Consider the following 8,337-nt stretch of genomic DNA (forward strand, 5'->3'; position numbering starts at 1 on the left):
CAAATTTTGTTTATTATTTTATGTATTAAAGTTGACTCAAATATGATGTTTTATACCATTTTTAAACCGTCTTTATTTTTATGAATTGATTTTCATCGTCTCAAAAATAGAATCTTACAGTGTATTAAACTCGATAAAACTTTCTAATGTATTAAATAAATCACTTTAAACACATCTGTTTGATTAGATTTACCAATTGGTGGCTAGATCTATGCAAACAAGAGTACCACGTGTGATATCATGGTACATAACCACCATATATTTTTCCTATATATATCCAAAAGCATGCGAAATACACATGAGAAAGTGATATCATGGTACATAACCACCATATATTTTTCCTATATATATCCAAAAGCATGTGAAATACACATGAGAAAGTAATTGCATCACTTGAGTGGTATGCCACACATACGAATGAACTGTGACACAAGCAGCAACCAACAAAAATACGAAGGAAAAGAAAACAAACAAAGTTGTTGAGCAGTGACCACAGACATAGCACAGAATGTGTTAACCGAAAGGACCACGATGTAATCCTACAACAGTATTTATTAAGCTGGCGGATGAAGGAATTGGCTACATTTTTAAGTGTGTTGGAAATGTCTTTGTGATAAGGTCAGTAGCACAAAATGTACTAACCCAAAAGATCATGATAATACCATACAACAAGCAATCATTGACCTGATACATGATACGTGGAGGGTTTGACAATATCTTTGAGTTTGTTGAGAATGTCTATGTGATGAGGTCTGCCTTAGAATCATGTCACAAGGTAATGACTCTCTGATGCCGCTATACCAATTTTAATAGAAGGAGCTGCTTGCCAGATCCTTGTTGTTCATGTTTCATGGTTGGGGGACCTCTGTTATTTATGGTGGTAAAACTATAAGAAAACCATATCAATATAGCTTTATATAAAACACAAGATTTATAGAGATTGAGCTGATTATTTGGTAAAGACTATTTAACAAAAGAGAATAAATATCTTTGACATAGTCCAGTAAAAAAAAATGTGATAGTTCTTCATTCATGACAAACAGACAGACATATACGGTGGGTAGAAGTGTTTATATGCCAAGCAAGAAGACATATAAAGTATTTACTTCCCTCCTTTTCCATTGCCAGTGGAGTTTAACCACACTCTTCTTGTCACCAAGTTTGCCAAGAACTATAATCAATTGTAGTATTTTAACGCACCAAAATTTATCCAATTTTTTTAGGTAATTTAAAAAAAAAAAAAAACCCAACCTTGGGTAATTACAGATCATTTCACATTTGACAAAGGTACTGTAACAAATATCAATTCATTGAAGTTTTAAAGAGTTATTACACCAACTTAATTAAAACTAAATAAAAATGTTTGAACAATTAAAAATTGATCCCAGATCGGCAAGAAAAATGTGATCTCCACGACTCCAACCGAACATCGGATGCTTGTACGCTCCTTCGATCAACACGAGCTCCATTTAAAGGATTTCCTTCCTCAACCGTGTGGAAGGAGATGAGAGGGAAATGAGAAGAGAAGTGAGAGAGAAAAAAATAGAAAGAGAAAGAGATAGGTATTGGGAGAGATAGGAAAGAAGTATGTAGAGAGAAAGAGAGATGATCGTGTGAGGCTTCCTATTTATATAGGGCCTCATTAACATGGAAAGGGAGAGGGAGAGATACACCACGTTTTATGGTGTCTCTTCCTCTTTATAAAGTCATTAAGTTGACTTTATTATTATTATTTTAATTCCTTAAAGAAGAGGCAGGGCGGTTCATCCTTTCCTCTTTCCCTCATTATTACAACCATAAAAAATGAGTCTTTCATTTATTTAAGGAGGGGCCCTCTAGTGAGGGGCAACCCTCTCTTGTCCTCTTTTTTTTTTATTTAGTGTAGTTGTTTTTGGGAAAAACATTAAGATGGCTCACAAGGGAGGGTGAACCACCCTTGGGATCCTACACACCATATTTAATTAAGATATTATTTAATTTTAAAATATTAATTAAAGCTTAATATAAGTTTCCTATTTGATTCTTGATCCAATTCTATTTGGATCAAACCCAATCCATTCCAACTCCAAAGTTGATTTAAGATCCTCATGAGATCCAGATCCAAATATCAAATCCAATTACTTTTGATACTGGATTATGGATCTAATCGAGATCCAAATTTAAATATATTTTAAAATTGTGGAATTCAATTTCAAGTTTTAAATTCCTCAAAATCTTTAGTTTCACTAGAGCTAATGATTGTAATAAGGATAATACTTCAAAATTTGAATAACTCCTTAATTAATAATTTATAAAATTTGCAAGTCTTATATCATCCCCCTCTTAAAGGAATTTCATTCCTAAAAAATTTGGAACAATTCTATTCAAACAACTGGGGGTACTTACCTGCATACTCGCTTCGGGTTCTCATGTATATCTCTCGATGTCATGATATTGCCCACAATTGTATGCATCGTACTACCCACTCATGGTAGTCATATAGTCAATGTTTTTAAAATATGTACTATTTATACGTAGGATTTTTGTGATCGTTACATAGTTTATTAACACTTTTATGCAAATAACTTATTTATGTTGCACGTTATCAACATCAGGACACACATGATTACATCATCATGCCACAAGTTTCTATAACAAGCTCTGCAAGACTATGTCATGTCACAAGCATATTATCATGCTCTACCTGAGTACATTATGTCACATTTCAGGCTCTGCACGATGATATTGTATCATAATTTATGTCACCAAGCTCCACATGTGTACATCATGTCGTGATTCAAGTTGAGTATTACATGTTGCAATTTATACTATCGGCCTCCACATTAGTGTATCATGCCATAATATTAAGCTTCACATGATTACTTCATGTTGCAATTTATACTTGTCAGGCTCCACATGAGTACACCATGCCGCAATTAAGGCTACACATGAGTACCTCATGTCACAAAATTATATTTGTTAAGCTCCACATGAGTATATCAAGTTGCAATTCAGGCTACACATGAGTACATCATGTCACAAAATTATACTTGTGAGGCTCCTTGTGAGTACATCATGACACAAATTTTTAATAATATTAGTCTTGCTCTTTTTTTAGGTACCTTACCAGCTTTGCTTCCCTGGTAGGAGAGAGGTTACCATATTGCTCTATCTGAGCCATTACTCAATTTTTTCATCATGGCAAGAGCATCATACTACCCATTCATGGTGGTTTCATGGTTTGTCACACATTCATGTGATTAATCAGTCATGCACAAACAAATATTTCTCATGACTTCATGCATCATTGCACATTAATTTAGTACAAGCACAATCATCAAAACCAAATTTGTGTGAAAGCCAAATCCAGCACACACTTGTTCATATACGCATTCAATCTATATTGTTTGAGAATATTCACAAATATAAACAAATGGATTGCACTACAGTCAAATAAAATAAGAGTGTAATCAGCGACCAACATAGTGCCTTGTACCAAATTGCCCCCAATTAGATTGTCCACTATTGTTGGAGTTGTTGGGGTGGAACTTGGCATTCTTCTTCCACTCATCAGCCTCATTATTGAGGCATTATTTGTAATGACCCCTCTCTCCACAGTAGATATAAACACATGTGTCACGAGGGCACATCTGTTCATTATAAAAATGATGACACTTTCTATATCTTTGACTTGTCTCTAGTAGTTGCCTGGTTTCTTGTGTTGTTTCTGCTTTTTGGAAGGCATGGTGAACTTCTTCTCACCATTACTAACTGGCCTCTTGGATTGATCCATCCTAGATCTTTCCCATTACTCAAACATAGTGGTGCCTGCTTTAATCTCCTCATTGAAGGTCGCCGGTCAACTGATCATCACTCGATATCTCAGTTTATCCTTTAGTCCTCGAACAAACTTGGTATTCTTTGGTGGACTACACCACCAAATTAAAGAGTTTAGAGCGCTAGTGCCCAAACCTTTTCACTAACGATAACCAGTGCATATATCTGGGTTTTTAATGTCATCTAGCAATCATGAGACAATTTCTACACAAAAAAAAAATCAAAAAAGAGTAAATTTCTACTTATAAAGCATTGTCGAGTTGCTTGAATGTGAATTACATTTTCCTGGATCTAGACTTTGATACCAAAGTTGTAACGCCTCAATATTTATCCAATTTTTTAGGCAAATTTTTTAAAAAAGAAACCCAGAACAAAAATAATCAAAGTAAAGTTGGAAAAACATTGGGCAATTATAGATTATTTCACATTTGACAAAGATACAGAAACAAATATCAATCAACTCAAGTTTTAAAGAGTTATTATACCAAGTTAACTAAAACTAAAAAAAAAAATGTTTGAACAGTTAAAAATTAATCCTAGATTGGCAAGAAAAATATGATCTCCATGACTCCAGCTAAAACATCTCGCAATAGCTCTCGCTCAATCATCCTGACCTATAAAATGTTAATATTAGGGGTCAGACTTCATAAGTCTCAGTAGAAAATCTTTTTCCAAGGCATTCAAGCAAAGTGCCAAGCATATAGGAGTATACTGAAATTAAGACAAGTACGATTAATCTCAGAACATGTTAGAAGTAACAGTAAACATGCATTAAAACAATATTATAAAATTATTAAAGCAATATTATAAAATTATTGACTAAGCATTCATCAATACTTGAAAATTGAATACAAAACATGTCTTAAAGCATATCTGAACCAACTGTAGTGCATCAACATAATCAAATACATGCATAAATAACTAATTGTAGAAAGGTAAAGTTGTACAGTTAAAATTTTATGTTTTACTTTATTAACCCCCTAAGGGTACACACAGTTTGAATACGTTGAGACAGATGAGACTATATGAGGGTTTATTATTCATGGGTGTTTTAATACCCCGAATGACTATCTAAATCAAATTCCTAAATGGGAGGTATAACCGAGAGATAACCCCTAAAGGTTGTGATAACAAGATGCATCCAACTTATGTAAAAGTTTCATGACCTACCCACCTAGGACAAATTTTGAGTAGTCCAGGTCTCGTAACTCTATAGGCGGAGGACCATTGAGTCATTATCGCTCGTAGAATAGTTTTAACATTATATGTTTCAATAATAACAACCCAACAAAGTTTGTACCATCTACCCTCTCTAAGGTAGCCCAACACTAGATGAAAATTTATTTTTTTTATTTGATTCATTTATGTTATCTATACCTGCCCATCTTGGACAAACCAAGGTTTCAAGAACCCAAGTACCACTTTGGGATATACAGTATACAAGTTTGTAAGGCAGAATGTAGACTACACGAAAGAGGTAGTCAAAGTCATTTTGTGATTAGTGGTATGTTTGAAACATCCAACCAATGAACTCATGATGCATTTAAACCAATGGATGCTGAAAGAATGATTTGGTACATTTAAATCATTCAGGTATTTATTTAGGTTTGTGTGCTTGTAGATATTAAATTTAATAACTTAGGTGTACACATTGTACCTTGGTGGTCATTTTTAACCACAAGCTCATTCACGGGCAAACACACAGGTGTACTCATTATACCTCTGAATCACAAAACAATGTTTGCATGGCACACATAAAATATTCTAAGTGCTCGTATGGCAACCTAAAGGTTATGCAGAACCTCATGCTCATTTTTGAGTCCTCACATTATCATGACTGTAAATATGCATTGTAGTGCAATTCATTAAAATCATGTATTTAATAGAATGAGGTCTGTGAATGAGACTTTTTCATGTCATTTCGATGCAAAGCATATTTCATTTGCAAGCAAGCAAAATAATAAGTGCAGTTATCATTTTATGTGTTTTGCAACACTTAGCAAAGTGACAAATTATTCATTTTGAATATCTTATACAGTTGATGGTATGTATATATGTATATATATATATATATATATATATATATATATATATATATATATATATATATATATATATATATATATATATATATGTATATATATATATATATATGTATATATATATATATTATCATGTTGGGTGGTGTAACTTTTATAAAAGCAATTTTTAAAACAATTTTTCAATAAAATTTGCATGTAAATTGTACATCAAATAATAAAAATAAACCATCTTACACTAGTGGTAAGACCATGTCAAACTCAGGGAACGAAATAAAGCAACAACAATTCACTTGAATTATTCACTTTATTACTATTTCAGAAATAAAAGAATTACACTGTTTACAAAAACATAAATAATAAAAATAAAATCCTAATCTAACTAAGCTTTGGGACTCTACTGTCAGCTGAAGAAGCCAAAGGATCAATATTCACTACCGGCCCTCCTCCGTGTGCATTCAAACCTGCAAAATAATGTTAGTACCTAATCTACTTCAAACTAAGCACGATTTAAATCAAGTAATGAATAATGTAATGAACTAACTAACACTAAAGATCTAACTAACTAAAATAATAACAAAACAATTAAAATACAAATAAATTAAGGCTAAGGCTAATAAAAATACAACTACTCTACACTAATCAACTAACTACTTACTAAACTACAAAACAAATAAATCATACAATGAAACAAATACTTAACTAATTAACAAAATTAATCTAAACTAATTTACTATTTCTGATAGAATATAGAACCTACTCTAACTACAAATAACTAGAAAAATAACAGAATTAAAGATCAAAAGCTAATTCTAAGGAAATTTACTAAATTACCCTAATTACTAGTCAAGCAGGAAATACAGGGACAACTTCAAAAACTTAGGGTTTTGAAAATGTAAACTGGGTCAGATTGCTGTAAACTTTTGCAGAGATATTTTGAAAACACTCAGGGACCAGACCCAATTTACAGAGTTTAAAATTTCCACCGAAATCTAGAGAAAATTATTTTTCAATTGATAAAAATGTCCCATGACAGCAATAAAGCAAAACAGAAATTTCTGCAGAACTGGTTTTTAAAATCGATTTAATTACTTAACCAAATCAGCATAAAAATTTCTGAATTTTGGCAGAGGGGCAGTAGACATAATGATGAAGTCCGTGTAAAAAATGTGGGTCAAAATTCATTAAAACCACACATAAAATGATGACTCAAAATTGATCAAAAATCGACTCATGCAGAAATTCTATTTTCACAAGCTTGACTAGCTAATTAACTAATTAGTAGAAAGAAACTAATTAATTACAACTAAAACAGAGAATGACTGAATTAAAATCTATCCTACAACAAGAATTACAGAAATTAATTAAACAGTAAAAACAATAATTAATTACTTCCCTAACTATGCTTACTACAAGGAGAATAATGCTAACTCACAATCTATTCAATATAACTAACTTAACTAAAGAGCTAAACTGAAATAAATTAAACTAACAAGAGTTGACTACTACTACTGAACTAATCATGAAAGACATGTAAATGAAATACACTCACTAACTACAATATTTAAAAAAAAATGAAATAAAACTTAAACAACCTCAAGCTATGATACACGACTAATCCTAATTAATCAACTAATTAAATAGTAAAACATGTAACTACTAACTAGCATTAAACAATAACTTAAATTAAATTGAAACAAGAAAAGGAACTAACCTAATCTACTTAATCTAAATTATGCTAATGTTGAATTGAATTTAAAAGTTAAATTCAAAACTAAGTTAAAATGAATTTCAAACTAAATTAAGTTAACTACTCTAATTAGGGAACAAGGGGGCGATTTTTTATTTGATTCAAGATTGGATGTTCACGCCCCCTAGTGGACCCCACTACGACCTAACTACACTTGACAAGAATTGAAACTTACCTAAATAATTAAGTAAACAAAGTAAACAATTAAATCCCTAAAAATAAGTTACTCAAATTAATTTAAAAATAAGAAAGGCAAGATGGAAAAGTAAGAAAAAAAAATGTCTATCTTAAAAGCTACTTCCTAATTGACTTGACAACATCAATGCCCACCTAATTAAGACACTGAATTAAAATAAGGACATTATGCTATAAATTCAAAATGAGAAATTCAACTAAAACACCCAAGAAATGAATTACTTACCTAAATGGACACCTTACACGATTTTGGCTAACCCTAATCACTAACTTAACTAAAGCAAATCAGCTAAAATATGAAAATAAAAGCAAGCAATTCAAATTAAAAATCTAACCTAAGCACTAAAGAAAGAAAGTAAATTAAGATTTATGAAATTTACAAATTTACTTACCTAAAATATACTAGCCTACCACATGATTTTTTTTAAACCTAATTAAAGTCAATGGTTACTAAAATGGAATGCAAGAATACCCTAATTCCCAATGAAAGCCTACCAAAAATTCATATTTGCCAAAATTAACACCAGAAGTCAAAAT

Source organism: Nuphar pumila, chromosome 5 (assembly GCF_984573655.1).
Source record: "Nuphar pumila chromosome 5, dmNupPumi1.hap1.1, whole genome shotgun sequence".
NCBI classification, from domain to species: domain Eukaryota; kingdom Viridiplantae; phylum Streptophyta; class Magnoliopsida; order Nymphaeales; family Nymphaeaceae; genus Nuphar; species Nuphar pumila.